Raw genomic sequence first — 20031 nt, 5'->3', positions numbered from 1 at the left:
TTCAATGTCATGAAACTCATTCAAAAAAGCAATTCCTTATTCTTTTTACTCTAAATTTGGCATTGACCATCCTGAAACATACATCTCGAGACTTCCAAGTTTCAAATCAGTCTACTGAACCATTTCCTATCTTATAGAAACTCTTCCTCCGAAAATTTTGTGTTGTAATGTCAGAGTGTGATTCAGTCAGCTCACCCTTAGTCACAACTGTCACCCTGTAATTAATTTTCCTCAGTGCTCAGTCAGCTTGTTTATTTTGATTTTCAATCCATACTAGCCTCAAAAGCCCTAGGAGTGTTAAAGCTTCCAGTACTGATAGACTAGCATTTTTAAAAATTAAATTTTAAATGCTAATCAGCAAAAGAATGTATTGTCAAGCTAAAAACAACTTTTTTCTCAGATTTGTAAATGATATCTAAGTATTGCTTTCTGAAATATGACACCTCCATCCTAACAGCAAGTGCCTTGGTTTAAACCTATCTTCATCTGGGACCCCAACCTGGGAGAATGCAGGACAATCCTGATGCGATCATATTCACTATGTCAAGGTTATGCAATGTGATACATCTCTTCCTAATGATGTGGACACAACTTCCATCAGTCCTGGTCTGCACTGTTGATGATGAGGGATCATAGGAATTGTAGTCCACAACATCTAGTTAGCACCATGTTGGCTACCCTTGCACTGGGTGGTCCCATATGACTGATCCAAGAAGCATTGCCCTGACTCTCAATTGTAATGGTTTGCCCTCATGGATGTAATGATGTCACTAAATCCCATTTTCTTTGTGGACCTCACTATGTGAGTAACCAAGGAAGAAGAAAGATCAGAACTGAGAAGAAGAAAATGGCACCAAAGCAGGAACAGATAGAAGATACAATGCCAGCAAAAATTAATTAAAATAAAGGTGAACAATTACGTTTCAGAGGAAAACATTTCACCCTACCTCATCATTTTTTATCTGAAAATCAAAATGAGGCATTACAGTAGTGCTGTTCATGACTCTTCTTTTGACTGGGAAAGCTTGAAGTGGGGAGATGCATATATCCAAACATTCAGAGACATTTGCTGTGGAGATGCTACCTACACCTTTGAAGATGGATATTTCTCTACACTTTTTATCTTCTGGTATGCAGCAAATATACCTTCTTTCATAGAGCATGGATCAGCTTTCAGAGTATATGAGATTGTACGCCTTTTGATAGGCATGGTTGTGCATTTACATCACAGAGTGTTGTTACTTTAATAAAATATGATTAGATTGAATGGGAAATGCCAGTAAGACACATTTGAATATATCAGACAGTAAGTGAATATATTTTTAAAAATAGCTTTACGTACTATCTGCTAAAAAAATAATTCCCTAGAAAGGTTTACAATGGGAAGAAAAGGCATTTCTGAAAATCAATATAATCCAATATTTTATAAGATTTTTTTAAAAAAGGTAGTCACATCTTGTTGGAGGAATAGCCAATGATTGGCAGTTTTCTATTAGCCATAATTTCACTCTGGTGATTTCTCATATGTTATAAGACATTGGATCAGAAAGGCGTTGGTGAGTAAATGGATGTTGTCATATGAAAAGTGCAGGATATCAACAGCTTTTAAAAGGGATCTTATGTATGATAGGTAGGCAATAATTCCATGTGACAAATTTCTTTAAACCATCCAAATTTTTATATATGTGCAAGTCACCATTTCCTGTCAGATTTATAATCCATGTAACTCCAACCTTTCATCTGTCTCCCTTTTGACAAGAGCCTCTTGGTGAGTTGTTCACGGTCAATAGATTATCTTTCTATAAAAGCTGATAAGTTTTATAATCTGCTTTGGAGAATTTATCAAATGATTACAGCGGGGACTTGAGATAAGGAAATGTGAAGTATGTGCTACAGAAACACATGCCTGCCTCCAACCCCCATGCATCTTCCTTGTAACGTGCAAAAATCAACCTGTGATGAGACATCTTTGTATTCAACGTTCCCACCACCTCACCTGCAATGAATTGCAGTGGGGAGAGAAGAAATATTGGATGCAGTGACATCATGTCTTACATTTCTTTTGCCAACCATTATCAGGGAGATACTAAGGGAATGTCTTCTTCTTTGGCGATCACTCATAGCCGAGTAAGATTGTCTTCCATAAACATGGTTTAACAATGAGTCCTGTGGAGGCCAGTTCTGGATCCACACATCCTTCCACAGTGGGGTCATTGGTTTCTGGGCGGGAGTTTATCATGGTGTGGATTTGCCAAGCATGCCTTCCTCTTAGCACATTTCTCCCTTGCGTGCTGAGTTCAAGTGTCTTCAAAGCCCATGACACCTTTGGTAAAGGCTGTTCTCCAACTGGAGCGCTCGCAGGCAAGTATTTCCCAATTGTTGGTGTTTATGCTACATTATTTAAGATTTGGCTTGAGACAGCCTTTAAACCTCTTTTGTTGACCACCAGGATTATACTTTCCATTTTTAAGTTCAGAATAGAGTAGTTGCTTTGGAAAACGATCATCAGGCATCCACACAACATGACCAGTCCAATGAAGTTGATGTTGAAGAATTATTGCTTCAACACTGGTGACCAATACCCAGGTTCCCAATAAAGTGCAGTTAGGTCCTAGATTTATTTTGCTAGTGGATAGTCCTGAGAAGTGGTGGACAGACATTTTGAGGGCCCTGAAGCTTGAACTGTCACGGGGGACCCTTCACAACCAGCAATGAGGTCTGGGTAACCAATTCTAACTTCTTCAGTGGGGTTATTTACAATGACCTTTACAGCATCTGTGCCACTGACTCTCAAACTTTGGGATTGTTGAAAAATATATACAATTTTTAAAAATCAATTTGAGTCATCTGACACAAACTGGGTCTACTAGATGCAACATTTCAAAGCAAAGTGGACTGATGTCCCTTCCATGGCCCCTCTGGGATTAGGGGCCCTAAAGTTTAAGCTTCTTTAGTTTCATAGTAGAGCTGTCCTTGGTCCTGAGTGTAAAACATAACAGACTGAACCTGGGAGGACACATGTTAAAATGCTCATTTTAAAACCAACTGGCTGGGGGTGGGGGGAATATTGCTACTTAGAATTAGAGGAAGGAAAAAAGAAATGTACTGAGTAAACATCCACCCAATGATAGCTTGTTGTGGGCTACATATCAAGCATTCTGAACAAGTAGAAAACAAAGCACAGCAGTGGTGGGATACCAACAAGCACCCTTTCATAACAGCAGGGTGCCCTTCTGGGCACCATTTTAAATAAGGGGAGGATTTCTCCTTATCAGCCACTGAGGATTAATATGATACATGGTTCAAATATGGGTATAAGCAAGGTAACTGTTGACTTGTCTGCCTTGGGTTCTCACCTGGAACTGTGTTAGTAGTCCTGAGTGCCCACATCACTTATTTTGTGCAGTGAGGGTAGAAAAGACTTCTTTTTATGTGCAGGGAATCTTCACTGCTATACTTTGCCTCTCAGATGTGGAGATAGCAGCTGTCTGATGAACCCCAGAGGGAAGTTAGGGGGCATCTGCAATTGGAATCAGTAGTTCAAAGGTTAACCTAATTTAACTATTTCACCCAATTACTAAACAGCTGAGCTGCATGATTTCCCTTGAGAAGATGGACTGACACTTTGGCTGAGTCATCAGGACTGCTAAGCAGAGCCAGCTGAAATAAAGGTCTTGTATTTTCTCTTCAGAAAGAAAGCCAGTGTTCTATTTTAATTTGAAAACAACAGTTCCATAATTTATAAAACAAAGAACAGCTCTGCTACAAGCTGCCCTAATTTAATAAAATATCTTGTTAACTAACACAACAGTGTCTGAAATGGCTATTGATTTGCTTGCATTTCGTCTAGGGGCAATGCAATTTCCCTTGAGTGGGAAGATCAAGAGACAAAAATGAAGATGAACACCCAAAACACGTTTCTGCTCTCGCCACTCACTGTTTAAGGCTACAGTTAGTTAAAATGTCTGAGACAGTGGCTTCCCCGTTTGCCTGCAGATGTCATACAAGTAAGGGTGGGGATTGGTCAAAAGTTTGTTGGGACACTTTGAAGTGCTGTGGAAAGCAGGAACTCAGCACTGAGCAGGATCCCTGCCCTGAAAAACACCAAAGCACTAAATTACCTGATGTCCTTGGAATGTCTGATGGTTGACAGGTGGGTGGCCCCAACCACCGTAAGATTTGGCTCACGAGGTTGATCCTAAGAAGAATCTAGCCCATAGAATCAAAAAGGCTGCCCACTCCTTTTATAGAAGATGCCTACCAAATCTCTATTGGAAGAGCATTCCACAGGATTGGGCCCCTGACACAAAGGCTTGGTTTCATGTCCATGCCAAATGAACCTCACCAACTCAGGGGGACAACCAGAAATGATCCTGCAGATGACCTCAGTGATTGAGCTGGGCAGGGGCAGAGAAAGGGGTGGGTGGGGGGTGAGGGCTGTCACGAATTCTTCACGGCGCTTTAGCGGAAATGCTCAGAGTTCCAGGTTCTTCAGTGCAGTATATTTATTGTGAGCTATATATACAGATATCTACAGGCTATAATACACGAGCAGTTCATACAGTCAAACAGAGTACCTGGCTGCACCTTAAGGCAAATAGGAAGACCTCTAACTCTCTCTCTCTGACCACACTCTTCTACACCACCACCTTACTGCTGGACAGGTTTCTCTTTTAAACCGATGACAGCCAATCAAGTGACAGCACATTACTGCTGAGTCATTCTGACCCAGCACCTCCATAGAAAGTATCAGGTTGATTGCACCAGCCAGTTGCTGTTAGTTTCTGTTTCCTCACTGTGCAGCTGCTTGCAGTCACAGGACTCTGTTTACATTCCACAGAGTCCAGATACTGTTGGATTCTCATGGGAAAGGGAGATGGGATGTGACGTTACTGGTTTCCTGTTTCCTTTGTTCTGTTGCTTCCTTTGTTCAGTTGCTCTCTGCTTCTCATAGAGAGAACATATATAATTCTTTGCTCTCTGTATAGCTTAGTAATAAAGTATAGTAATGTAGCCCACACCTATCTCATCCTTCCATTGTGGACTTTGTTGTTTTAATGATTTGCTGGGAGGGCTCGGAGGAAGATGAGCCTTATCAGCTCGGCCGAACGGAGCTGAAATCCCAATAGTTGCATCAGCTAGCAAACTCAAGCCTGCAGACTTACTATCTCACACAGCATTCTGTGTATCCCAACAAGGGCTGCCCCGGGTGTCACCACTGAGGGATGTGACAAAATGCCGGGCGGCACTCACCGTGGGGCCTGCAGTGTGCCCAAGCCATGCGCCTCTCCTGGGAGTGATGCAGTGGCTTGGGCGCACTGCAGGATCTGCGCTGCCCAAATGGTCCACCCGCTGCCTCCCCCCCAGCTGTAGGGCGGCTGAGTGGGAGGAGGCAGGCAGACTCCAGAAGCACTGCAGTGCGCCCTGCCTCTATGGGCGGCTCACCCTGCCCTTGCCCAGCCCCTGTGGGTGGCTTGCCCAGTCCCTGGGCGTGCCGCCCCAGGCGCCTGAGCAGCTTCCTCCGCCACTGGAGCTGGGACATAAGGATTCAAGTGGTCCTTGAGGTAAAATGCACTAATGCCTCCTAGCCCTGGGGTGAAGAATATCTGCCCCCCCCCGACATTGTTGAATTCCAACTCCCAACAGGCCAGTGGTCAGGGATGATGGTAGCTGTAGCCCAGCAATGTATTTAAGATTACAGGTTGCCTGATTCTATTCTAGGACACACTGGTTCTTGATAACTTTACATGCAAATTCAATATGAATTTCACAGAGGTATTTTATCACAACATTTGTAATGTTATGTGACCAAACCCAAGTCTACACGGAAGACTTTTTTTTTTTTTAAAAAAAAAAGATGGAACAAGCTCAGTCTTTGAAACAATGGAAGTAAGCTTTCAAAGCATACTCTCAAAGACAGGCATTAACTATGTATCTACCCTCCTTAATTCTCCTGGGCAACGGATTTAACTAACTTAAAATATTCACTTTCAGTGCATCATTTTCAAGTGTCGCCTGTTGTCTTTAGAGAAATGATTCACGTTCTTTTACTGCCTTCTCCCTTCCTGAATCTCTCTGCCTCATTGACTAGCCATCTCTTTTCAAATCTCTATCCTTTTGTGTGAGTGCGCATCTCTCTCCCCTGCTGTTATTTGTCTTTAATTTATTCACCATGGAACAACTTCAGACCCTTGTTTTCTATAATTTATACAATGTGCTATCTGCTGCCTTGAGTTATTTAATTCTGCAGAGCGCCTGAGACACTTTGCTATTGTGTATAGATTTACACACAGCTGTAACACCGAGCAGGAAGATGATTAGGCCCAGAATTTGGGAGGGGAAATAATTAAATAAAAAGGAACAGGTTAGAATAGGAAACATAGGAGTCAGCAGAAATGGAAACAGCTATTGTTCTTTCTTTCCCATCACTACCCATCACTTTTGAATTGGTGCTTTCTCCAACTTTGCCCCACATTCTCATGTATCAAAATAGACAAAAGGATCTGATACAGCCTCATTGGCTCATCTTTAAGGCAAGGGGAAAATTCCTTGTGGCAACTCTACAAAAAGGATCAATAGGTGGGCCCTTTCTTTCTTGCTAATCATCTAGAAGTATGGTTCCTTGGTTAAAAAAAAGGTGGACGAAATGGAGAAGTCGTAAGATAGCAAGTCACAGCCGCTAGTGCTTCACTGCAAGATACTGGTTTAAACACTTAAGACAGGCTTTTGTACTGAAGAGAAGAAAAACAGTAATCAAAGTAGTTTTGCTAAGGTGCGTTTCTTAAGAAAATGGTTTTGCCAAGGTGTGTTTCTTAAGAAAAAAAGTAGCAGAGATGAAACCACACTTGGAGTAATGTGTAGAGTTTAGGTCACCTTATCTCAAAAAGGATATTGTAGAGCTAGAAAAGAGTCAGAAAAGGCCAACCCAAATGATCAAGGGGTTAGAGCAACTCCCCAACGAGGAAAGGTGGCAACATGTGGGGCTAACGAAAAGGCAAGTAAGTGGGGACCTGATAGAAGTATATAAAATTATGCATGGTGTGAAGAAACTGGTAGGAAGAAGTTTTCTCCCCTTTCTCATAACACTGGACTCAGGATGATCCAATGAAGCTGTAGGATGTAAGATTTAGGACAAAAGAAAGTACTACTCCCCTCTCATTCTTTTTTTCTTAAGGAAATTCACTTTGGCAAACCTGCTTGCAGCTTTCCACCACTTCGTATAGGAGATATAAAGCAATCTAAATGGATGCATTTCTGTTGCACTAATTGGTTAAATACAACCAAATGCAAAAGGCTTATGGCACTTGTGGGAAGAGAATCTAGCTGTTTACAACCCACGGTGACCTTTTCAAATTCTGATGGTGTTGTTTGCTAGCATAACACTAAAGCTGTGTGTGATAGTGGAATGGCATTCACTGGCAATAGCGTCTTCTTTTTTTTGGACCTCTTCCACAGCATCTACCCCACTGTGAAGATTCTTTCAATTCCATGCGTGCTCTTGCATGAATGGTGCATTAATCACACCACAAAGAAGCTCCTTATAGCTGGCCTGAAGAATTCACAAGCTAGGAGTGATCATATTGTTCTTGGACAAAATATGAAGACTTCTTCACATATTATATTTTTAAGGTGGCATGGACCTCTAGGTACATACTGAGAACCATCTTCATGTTGATAGTGCTGATCACAAGCTATTTCCCCCCACTTGCATATCATTTCATATCTCTAAAGCCCTCCTTCAAGAGATTCCTCTTTTCAAATTATACCAAGGAAGCAAACAGTAAAATATGAAAATACTTTGAGCACTGGGGACATGGAGGAACTCTTTACCACTCTACCTGCACCTAACTGATATCATTTTATGCAGCTCCTGAAACTGCCCCATTCTTCTAACCCATCACAGTTTCTTTCTTTATGTAAATGACCTCATTATTTCTAGTTGCTTTTGGATGCATCAGCCCTTTTTTCTACATGAGCTACTTCCACACTGGACATTTACTGTGGAATGGCAATGTTTTGTTCACTCAGTTTTATGGGACACCTGTATGACATCATGAGCAAAACAAATTCCTCTCATGTTTTCTCTATTCAACTTCTATTTCGCCAATAAAATAAAATAAAAGAACAACTTTTTAAAAACACAGTAGAACAACTGAAGAATTTCCCCAGGTGCAGGTGATTCCATTGTGCAGCTATTTTGTCCAGAAAAAGTCTCTCAATACCTATCTTTACTGATATGAATATACGTAGCTCAGTAGTGATACAGTCATGTGAGCACCTCACATCGTCATCAATAATAATAATGATAATAATAATATATTATTTATACCCCGCCCATCTGGCTGGATTTCCCCAGCCACTTATTAATTGTAGTTATTAATCACCTTTTTTTTTTTTTTACAAAAAGTAACTCAAAGTGACTTACAACATAGTATAAATATTAGAACCTATATATATTTAAAACAGACTAAAAACTTAAGAATACAGTAAAACATATAAAAGGCAGGTCTAGCACATCCCACAATGAAGGAGACCACACATGGCCAAAAGTATCAGTCAAAAGAAATGTTTTTGCCTGGTGCTTAAAAGTAGATAGTAGTGGTGCCAGTTGTATCATATGGACATACTTTGGATGTGATTATGGGATGGGGCCCAGTTAGGGCTACAGCTGGGTAAAACTGGAAAGCTGATAGAACAAGAAGGAGCCCCAGTCCCAGGTGCTTCCAGCCATGCTAGATGATATTTGAAGCTCCATTCTGACCATTTCCCCATCCTATCTCTCAAGTAAGGATCTGAGGCTTTTTCAATCCTATGTTCATTCACCTGGGAGCAAGTCCTATTGAATTCAATGAGGTGTACTTCTGTGTTGACAGTTATGGTAAAGGTAAAGGTAAAGGACTGCTGGACGGTTAAATTCAGTCAAAGGCGACCATGGGGTTGCTGCGCTCATCTTGCTTTCAGGCCGAGGGAGCCGGCGTTTGTCCACAGACAGCTATCCAGATCATTTGGCCAGCATGACTAAACCGCTTCTGCACAACAGAACACTGTGACGGGAGCCAGAACACACAGAAATGCCATTTAGCTTCCCGTCAAAGTGGTACCTGTTTATCGAATTGCACTGGTGCGCTTTTGATCTGCTAGGTTGGCAGAAGCTGGGACAGAGCAATGGGAGCTCACCCAGACAAGCAGATTTGAACTGCTGACCTTCCAATCGGTAAGCCCAAGAGGCTCAGTAGTTTAGACCACAGCGCCACCCAGGTCCCTGACAGTTATGGTACTGCACTGTTAAACCCACAGATCTCTGGGGCAAGCACCAAAAAACCAAAATATAACACACAAGGATGGACTGGAAGTGTTCCTCACTGTCTCTCCCAAGTGCACTGAGGTTTTGTTTGCCGGCTGCTGTTTCTGTTACCTTCCATAAACTAAGTAATATATGTCCAATATGCTTTGACCTTGGTTAACTAAAGACATAAAAAAGTAATTTAGATGAATGCCATTCAACCCGTCTAGTTTGATCCTGAAGTTAATTCAAGTTATGGGTTTGCCATGACTGGGTCCCCACCCCGTCTTTTTTCCTGGCGATCACAGTAGATGGGTAGAAATGATAATAGCCTTGCTTCTCATTTCCTATAATGAGGAGAAATTGTTTTTTCCTCCGCAGCAGGAAGGAACTTGGTGGCAATTCCTATAATTTTTGACTATTACATGACATTAAAAGAAGGCAATTTAGCCCCAATTAATGTAATAATAATTTATAAAATGCTTGTAAAATTCCATTATATTATATATTCTTTTTTGTTCCAAGGCTGGGATATCTACACCCCAATTAAGGGGTAAAGCAGAAGGTCATTTTCCTATAGTTCTAATTCATATCACACTGAAAGATTGCATCTCAAGCTGTTTCATTTTTTTTATTATTGGTCAAGCATTGAACTATTCTCCATGACCATTAGCTCTGATTATTATAGAAAGGAATTAGGGAAATAATAGGATATCAGGTAGTTTCATAATTTGAGATTTAAGGTGTAAGAACACAGGAGCTTCCTGGATTGATCTCTTGCTGTTTTAATGCTAAGTCATATTGGTGAGGGTGAGACAGATATATCCAGTTGTGCAGTGTTTTGTATCTCATTCCATATGGATTTTGCCACCCTACTGACTGCATTCTTTCTCAGTCTACTTTCTCAGTGGACTCCACAGCCTGCTATGCAACTTGTTGGAACTGAGCATATTTAAAGAACATGTCCCTGGCAGAAGCTTCATATCCATAGGATCTGTTGGTTCAGACACCTGGTCTCCTGAAAGTATTTAAATGTGGCTTCAAGGGAGTCACTTTGGCTGTAAGGCACAAAACTCTGAAGCAGATGATGAGCAAGTAGGGAAGATTCTGAGATGCTCTGTAGGAAGCTGTGCAGTCTCCAAACCACATGTTACACACATCTGCCTGTACAGAAAATCTAGGTGTCTTGCTTACTTGTTGCAAGGCAGCTTTGGGAAAGGGCAGTTAACCACTAGAGAATAAGGATGGTTAAATCTGCCAATTTTGATTCTCTCATTTTTCTAGTCTTCAGTTCTTTACATTTCCACATAAATTTGCATTTTTTAAAAGAAAAGATCCTCGTGAAAATTTATCAGCATTTTAATGTGAATATATCCAAAATGAGCACTCACACTTTACATTGTGGGTGTCCTTTGCGGGATTGCTCCTGGTGCTACAGTTCCCAGGGAGCTTACTGGCAAACAGGGGCTGGCTTGCCTCTCAGTGTTAATTTTTGGAGGTTCACGCCCAGCCTCAGTAATCAAGTTTCTTGTTGGGAGGTGGGGCCAGCCCCATTTATAAATAGGGGGTGGAGCCGACAATAGCCAGGTAGATGGCTCTGGAGATTCACCCTCCCTACCATCCATTTGTTTAATGTTTCTTGTTTGCAGGTTAACTTTTTCTTCCTGTTTAGCGGGCGCTGCTACGCTCTTTGACTGGTTGCTGTTGAAGGACCGGGAATAATTTTTTCCTGCATTGGCAGGTTTGTCTTCATAGCAATTCACCACAACTTTGGTGGTTATGGCTTTGGCTGGAATCCTTTAGTCTTTTCTTCCCTATAGGGTGGGGGCGTGAAGTGGTGACTCACCCCCTTGCAGCGGGAGTTCCAGGGTCCCCCTCTTAAAGGGGTTATATATATGGGTGTCACTGGCCATACACTGAAAGGTAGTCTGTGAACTACGCTGCGTGTGGGGATATGGGCTTGGCTGCCTGCTACACTTACGTCTCGCAGAGCACCCCCATATCCCATTTACCCTGATGAGCCCCAGTTCCCCCCGGCTGGGGGGCTGGGAGGGATACACGCCCAAGGCCTAAGCCAAGGTCTTTCTATATTCAGAAGTTTAATAAAGTTGTGGCCTAATTTTAATTCCATATAACGTTGTCAGAGTCTTTATTCCTTCCTTATGTTTTCTGGGGGCTGGGGTTGTCACCGCCTAGTCATGCAAATGCATACACATTTTTGTATGCATTTTTGCCTAATATACACAGAAATAGCTTTCTGTAATAATTGCTTTTTTTTTTGCACATTCACCTTTGTATATTCATTTTTGTATGCATTACTTGAACAGAGAACACTGCAAAATTCAGAGAAGTTTGGCTGTTCTGTTTGATGTATTGTTTCAGAAAATGCAACTTATATAGGTTTGCCTTTAAATGTGAACTGAATCTATTTTCTCTGCCATCTCTACTAGGGAGTGGAGAGACAGATGAATCAATTTCTGGTGAAACTCTTCCTTCCTGTCATTGCCTCTCTTTGTCTGAGGTTCCAGAAGTGGTGGTGGTGGTGATGATGAGGACAACTAGTGGAGCACTTGTGGTAGAAAAGCAGTAGGAGGGATGGTAAGGCACACATCCTGGAACTTTCCCACTCACAATTACCTTCTCCTATATTGCTTTTCAAAAGAAATAAGGCTTTCCAGTTGTTTTGTATGGTCAGTTGCATTAAACATGCTCCCAAGACTAGCCCCAAAATGCAAGGGTCAAAGATATTATCTTGCCTCTCTGATGAAGAAGCTTTGCAACTTCTGAGCCATCCCAAATGAGCTGGGGGCTGAGAACAAAGACCATTCCCTCCAAAATTAGGTTAGCAGTTGTGAAGACCCTGGTTCCATACTAAAGAAATCCCATATTTTGAGCAGGAGTACACCTTGTCCAGAATTTGGATCAATCATATCTGAAATTAAAAGGACAAGCATTTTATACCTCCATCCCAAGCATATGTATTCAGAAATAGGACTTCTCGTGTTTAATATAATCTACATTAAAATGTGCCTAGGTTCATATAGAATTTAACATGATTGATCCTTAAGAGCAAACACTTTGGTTCAAGGGTTGCATTACTAATGTTTGAGTTTATGGAAACTGACACTATTCATAGAATGAATTTTCTTGGAAGATCCCGAATTCTTTTACATTGAACATTATTTTACTGGACAGAAAAGAAGGTTCAAAATATCTGGCAGACCTCACTAGAATAAAAACCTGCAAATGTCATATTTAATAGATTACAAAGATGTAAAAGGGAAGACGAGTGCTTCCCTACCTTCATTGGTAGTAAGCTTTTGTTATCAGGGGAAATAATATCACATTCCTGATATTTTGTAAAATAATTTTAAATATTGCATGCTGTATAATTAATACAGTAGAGCTACAATCCTAAGCACATCAACAGGGGAGTAAGCACCATGGTAAAAAAGGTAAAGGGACCCCTGACCATTAGTGGCCGACTCTGGGCTTGCGGTGCTCATCTCGCCTTATTGGCCGAGGGAGCCGGCGTACAGCTTCTGGGTCATGTGGCCAGCATGACTAAGCCGCTTCTGGAGAATCAGAGCAGCACACGGAAACGCCGTTTACCTTCCCGCCGGAGTGGTACCTATTTATCTACTTGCACTTTGACGTGCTTTCGAACTGCTAGGTTGGCCATGGTACGTGCTGACTTTTAGCAAAATAGGCATTTCTTGTAGCCAACAGGAAAAGCTTTGTTTAAAATCAAAAGATTCTGGTCAGTGTAACTCTGGGTATACAGAGTTCTTGTGCACTGTCATCCTGTGGATCAGATTAAACTAAAGCAGTTTAAGAATTCTGACTTTACTATCTAGGGAATCTTATTCTTTATGATTAAAAATAATTGGTAATCCCAATTGAAAATTCAAGCCTGCAGCTTGTTCTGAACCTGAAGATTAAGGGATTTCAAGTGGGATTTTAGCCTCTGAGTTACAACTAAGTCTTTGCACTACCACTTAGCACTGGTTAAAGCAAGAAACTGCAGGGTAATGATTTACAACAGCAATGTCTGTGAAAGCCCCCCAATGGTCACATGGTAAGGCCAAATTCCAGCCAAGAGTTTCTGGTCAGTGGATGCTGCTGCTCCCCCCCCCCGCCCCGGTTGCCTTGGCAAAGACTTTCTTTCACCTTCTTGCACCCAGCATCATTATGTCCTCCTCTTACTTTGTAGGAACATTGTAGTGGCCTTTATACTGACTGATCTGACATAGAGCTAAAAGAGTGGCCAGCCACGGACTGTTGTTTGATGGCTTCTGTTTTCATTCTGTGATTACCATACTTGAGGCTCAAAATGGATTTTCCCTGATCTCTTTGGTTGGTTGTGTTAAACCTTTTCCCCAGCTCTCTTGCTTGTCTTACTTTTAGTAAGGGCTTGTTTAGATGTGCTTCTGGCAAGTTTCATTTCGGTTCCTTTTGTCCTCTGCCTGAAGTTTCTTGTGCAAAACCCTACCAAGTGTATGGTGTTCATTTAACTGAAACTTATTCCTTTTAGTTCCTACAATATTATCCTTTTGTGACACGTTACATAAGTGAATTTGTTTCTTTTGGTTTGTTCCCCATGAGCAAATTCTTCTTTTCTTTTGATACCTGGTATAGAAAATATGTGTGAAACTTTAATGAGCTAAGGTTTAATTATAGATGCAGAATGATCCAAACCTATATATCTCTCCCTGAAAACATTTGTTTTAACTCCTACGCTATTTTAATTTCTTTTTCTAACCTGATTATTTGGCAAGCTGTCTTGAATTGCTTGCTGCATCACATTTATTGCCAAAGAGAACTTTGGATATCAGGAGCCCCCTCTTTATCTTTTTATAATCTGCTTCAATGAGGTTGCTGTTTCTGTTATCAGTCACCATATGTTCCAACAGAGATCTGGATTATTAGAATCTTTGTACAGTGACATAAATGTGCTCTCACCCATATGAATCAGCTTCTAAAAATATTTAGAACCAGCCATACACTGAACACATACAACAGAACCTGAAGATCAGCCAAACATGTGGTCAAGAAAATAAAAAAGGATCAAAATTATAACAGTTTGTGAAAGCTATATGGTGAAGAAGCAAAGCACAACATTTCTCAAACCAGCTGGGAAATATTATAAAAATCACAAGGGCATTCAGGTCTTCCTTACTGAATGGGCACATTAGGATGGTTTGCTCCTGGAGATTTAAGGGATTCAAAAGATTCCTGGATGCTCGGGTAGGTGGGTGGTGGTGGTTCTGACTGGCATGATAGCACATCTGTTGAGGCCCTGGTCTCACTGTGGTCAGGGAGATGGCAGCTGTAGTCCAAAATATCACCAGGGATCAAGTTTGGGAAGGCTGCTCTGGACAAATCAAGGTTCTGTATTCGACATTCAAATGCTCTTGTCACATAGACATTAAAGGTTATAGAGAAAAGTATGTGTCTGTGTAGTAGGGCTATGGTAGCAGGTCATATGTACAAGCTGTATATGCATTGGGTTTTTCCAGACAACATCTGTAGATCAAGAACAGAGTCTGTGGCCTTAATCCTGCTCTCCCAGTAAACATCCAGATACTCTAAATGTGAATCAGCATTTCCGCTTAAATCCAATAACAGTTGTTTAACTGGTAATAATTTTATTTGCTGTATATTATCTTGAGCCTTGGTGGTTCATTTCATGATGCCTATATTTGTAAAAAAATGATATAGAATTTTCAAATGAAATTTGGAAAACTAAAGAAACTTTTGTATTTGGCTAGTCAGTAGACAGATATACTAAATGAATTGGGCAGGGTTCAACTCTAGTTTCTGCTGATAATCCTAAACATTTTAGAGGCATTTCAATCAATTTATTTTAGCGGATGACTATCAAGTCCAGACTTTGGTAAACCATTTCAGCTGAAGTGTGAGTGGAACGATTGGAACTATTGTGAGGAACTGTAATGGCTGTGTTTTCTTGGGAAGCTAATAGAAGAGCAGCAATGTGGAGAAGAAATTTGCCATTTTGTCTTGACTCAGAACTCTTCTGGCATGATTAGAACCTGTAAGAACATCATTTTCAGGTCAAAGTAGAGAATGAAAGGAAGGCCAACTATATTTCTTAGCTGAGATATAAATGAGCATGTCCCAGGACCTAATCATACAGTGTGAGAAAGTTTCTTTAAAGCTTTTCTTCCATTCTAAATACATCTCAATTAGCATTACTTCCCTTTTCTTAGCAAAGAGTAAAACCCATCTTTTGCATAAATTAAACTGCACTTTAGCTTTCAACATGATTCTTCTTTGGATAGTGATTCATAATGGAACTCACACTTCTAACTTAGGTGTCTGCAAAATAATTTCTGCTTCAGTGAAATAAAAGAGTGAGCCTTCTGGCCCTGCTAATTTCTGCTAAGTTTCATCCAGTGTTCTTAAAGATCTATCTCTGGAAGAAGCTAAATTGAATCAATAGATTCTTGAATATTCTGCAACAAATTCCCTTTTATGTTCCATTTTTCTAAAGAACAGTGGTGACAAAGCAAAAACTGTCTACTGTAGTGGTGGGTGGAGCTGTGCACTTACCTGACCTCCTGTAACTGGTACCCCTGTGGCTTATTGGGAAGGAGAGGGGCAAGGAGGAGGTGAGGTTGGTGCAAATGCACCAGTGGAAGTGCCAGATTGGTTCCAACATTGTATTTGCACTGTGCTGAACTCACAACTGCCTTGCCCACCCCTCTTCTGATAATCCATGACGATGCTGATGATGGGAGGTGAGTTAAGTCTGCTTACCTTCTGAAAAAAGGGTGTGCATGTGTGCAGAAACTAGTTGACTGTATTAAGAAAAAAATGCATTCATTGCTCTGCTCGATATTTGTCTCTAGCTCAATCTACCACAAGCATGTCTCCCTTGGAAGGTCACACAGAAAGGAATGCAGTGCTTGGACTGAAAGAATATCCCCCAACAGTGAACTAGAGCTCCCACCATTCCTGAACATTGGTCATGCTGGCTTTGACTGATGGAACTCCAACAACATCTACAGGACACTACATTAAGGAAGGCGGGCATAGCACATGAGAGTGGGCACTCGGGTTCTTTCATGGGTGGCAGTCCACTGCTACTTGGCTAAGAATCAACATAGCATTAGCCATTAATATCATTCTGATTGATTCAAAGAAGTCACAGAAGATTGGGTACTGCTAAGCTAGTGCAGCTAATTTACCGAGAACAGATCACAAATATGTAGGCATCACTGCAAGCAGCTGAGGCATGTGAACATCTTATGCTTCTGCTACTGCTGCTGGTGACTCAGTTAAGTGGGAGGACCAGCCTAGAAGTGTTCACGACTCCAAACGCATCTTCAAAGCATCGGATGGACAAACATGAACACAAAAAGCTGTTAGTCTACAGAAACCTGTAACTTCATGAGAAGAAGGGTCACCACTCCCTGGATCCTCTCTCAATGGCAACAACTAGCCCAACAAATTGGAAGAAAAGGGTTCATAACTTGCCTATGTTTTATGAAACAGACAAGTTATGAACCCTTTCCTTCTGATATGTTCAGCTAGTTGCTGCCATTGAGAGAGGGTCCAGGGAGTGGCGACCCTCCCTGAAACATAATGTACATATTGGGAGAGCCAGTTCCTGGTACCACCTCCATGGTTTTAGAACCTCAGAATGCTGGGATACCACTCCAAAGACCATTGCATAGTAATAGTGACAGTGTGATTACGAAAACCTCAGGCAAATTACAATACCAAACTACTTCAACTTTCTGAGTTAACGTTGTTTCCAATTTATTCCCTTCCCACCCCCTTCCCCTGTGGAACAATTCATATGGAAGTGAGCACCATACTGCCTCTGGATTCTACTAGATTTCCAGAAATAGCTTTTATGGTGTGTGAAAGATCATACAATACTCAAAGGTCAGGAAGATGGAATAAAGTGCCTTCTGAATGCAGCCATGGTTGCAGCACTAATCTTTGAGGCTCTTCCTGACTACTCCAACCTTGCTCAGTATTTCGTGTGTGTGTGTGTGTGTACTGTATTCATGTGTGTGGCCTGTACTTGTACTGTATTGACTTTTTATAGAATTTGAGTTTTGATACAAAAGTTGGCATTTTTCACTGAACGACGCAGAGCACTGTCCTTATGTTTCATTTGGCAAGATTTGCCCAGCAGAGGGAAAGAGAAGAGTGCAGACCTGGATCTGCCAATATAAAGTAGGACAGTAGGGCAGGGGTTCTTTTTGCCTCACTTTGTATGCCTCACTAGGATTCTGTTCTAGATAGGCTATATCTTATGGACAGTGGTGGGCACAAATCTCCTATCAAAAGACAGGCACTTTATGAAAAAAATACTTGGCTTTGAATTTCACTTTACAAGCTTCAAGCACTCACATTTTGTTTCCCAGCACACTTCAAACCTATTCATTCTTTTTAAAGTCCAAGGTGTAGGTCAAAATGTATTATATTCAACAAAGGACTATTGGAATAGCTAGTTTTCACAGTTGACTCTTTTGCTTAGCCCTATCAGATTCTAACAGGGGAGAAAAATTGTAACCAGGAGTGTGTATTGAGAACAATGCAAGCGAGAATGACAGTAACAATAAACCAGATTATTTTTCTTGTGCTATAGCTGTGCATAATACAATTGATAATGTCATTTTTGATGGATAGTCACATGCAAGTAGAAAGCTCTCTGTGGGGTCCAAATAGAACAAAATCTCCTTTCAGGAGAGAAGAAATACCTTGCCCTGTATTTATAGAGCTGTGCAAACATAAACGTTCCATAAAGGGGGAGGAATGTCTAGATTATCCCTATGTGGTGATGTACGATAAAAAAACATAAAAAGAGAACTCTCAGCATCTTTTAAAGCTATGCTTTAGCCACAAAAGGTTAGAAGTTCATCTCAGTGAACACAATGCTGCTATATGAGCTTTGTTTGTCCCTGCTCATGTTCCCGCCAATTCACACCCACTTCACTTTCCCCCCCTCTTCTGGCTTGGGGAATGCGAGCAAAATAAAACACCCACATAGCTCAGCTGGTAGAGCATGAGACTCTTAATCTCAAGACTGTGGGTTTGAGCCCCACATTGGACAAAAAGATTCCTGCATTGCAAGGGGTTGGGCTAAAAGACCTTCACGAACACCTCCAACTCTATGATTCTATGATTCATGCCCAACATAAGAAACATGTGGTCTAGGGGAGGAGCTTGATGAGGTGCTTTGAATTAACCAGCCTCTGAATGCCCATTTCTGGGAATCACCAATGGGGAGAGCAGCTCCTGCTTTCAGGCTTCTTATAGGCATCTGGTTGGCCAATGTGAACAAAGGATGATCCAGCAAGCCTTCTCTTATGATCTTGGAATGCCACTTATTTTCAGACTTCCCCAGACTGAATAGCTGAGGCTACAGACTCCAAATGTAGTATTTTGTGTGGTAAACATGTGTGGAGTCCATAGTTGTGAGGAAAACTGGGTGTCAAGGGAGAGCTTTCTGTGTGTCTGATCCATCCATATATGGAAGTAGGGAGTCTATTCTTCACATGAAAAGATGTACACTAGTGAGGGAAATAAAACCTGACCCTGTCCTTGGCCTTGCCTCAATGTGTTCTGTTGCTCTGAGCAATTTTCTCCCAGTCCACGTCCAGCATCAGAGGTGAGCCAGCTTGATAGGAAAGCTTTGTCCCCTCTCCCTGTTTTTTTCCTTTAAAAAAATTGGTCCCCAGCTCCATTTTTAATATATAATGTATTTAGAAATATGTTTTTTCTTAGCCATATGGAATAATTTTTTTAAAATAACTAAACGGAGAGCAGAAAAGACATATGGAAATCGTAAAGAAATAATCAACAACAGCCCACTTCCACAGAAATGAATCTGTTACACTGCTACAAACATAAGGAATACATAAGGGGTCGGAATAGAAGGGACCAAAGAAACTTGCAGCACAATCTTAGATGTGTCAACAGAAGAAAGCCTTTTTGGGTTCAGTGGAACTCACTTCCAGGTAACTCACTTCCATTTGGCCCACAGGGAATTTTCAGTCAAGACATGGCCATCTAGGGGGCAAGTAAAGACAAAGATGGTCCCAAAGGAGGCCTGAAGCTACCAACAACCAGCTTGTATATAGCACAGTAAACAAGCCCTGAGGTATAGCAATACTTTCACACAGCCTTCTGCCTCGTAGAATAATAGAATCACAGAATCTTTAGAGCTGGAAAGCACCTGAGAGTCATTTAGCCCAATCCTCTGCAATGCAGGAATCTCAGCTAAAGCATCCTTGACAGATTGCCATCCAACCACTGTTTAAAAACCTCCAAGGAAGGAGAGTCCACCACATCTCATGGGAGTCTTGGTCATTTCACATGGTGGAGAAAGAGAAGAAGAGTTGGGGAAACTGGGGAGGGATAGAAGGTGAAATGGATTGATAGAAGAAGGGAGAGAAGCACTTTGTAAATGAACAGTCTGGACCATTAGCGAGAGGAATATATCCTTCACCCAGCAGAACACTGGTCCTCTGCATCCTAGTATGTAGGACTGGAGCCAGAATACTGGCACCTGAGTTTGCTTCCCCCGTCCAATCATCTCCCCTCCATGTCCATTTCCCCTTATACGTCATGTCTTTCAGCTTGTGGACAGAGACTGTCTTGCTTTAACCAATTCTTTGTGAACTGCTCTGGGAGTGTTTTTGGCTGAAGAGCAGGGTACAAATGCTCCAAACAAATGCCCCAATCATTGTTATACACCCAAATATATG

The sequence above is a fragment of the Podarcis filfolensis genome (genome assembly GCF_964270895.1).
Source record: "Podarcis filfolensis genome assembly, chromosome: 5".
Lineage (NCBI taxonomy): Eukaryota > Metazoa > Chordata > Lepidosauria > Squamata > Lacertidae > Podarcis > Podarcis filfolensis.
The sequence above is the reverse complement of the archived record's forward strand: the minus strand, read 5'-3'. Positions refer to the sequence as shown.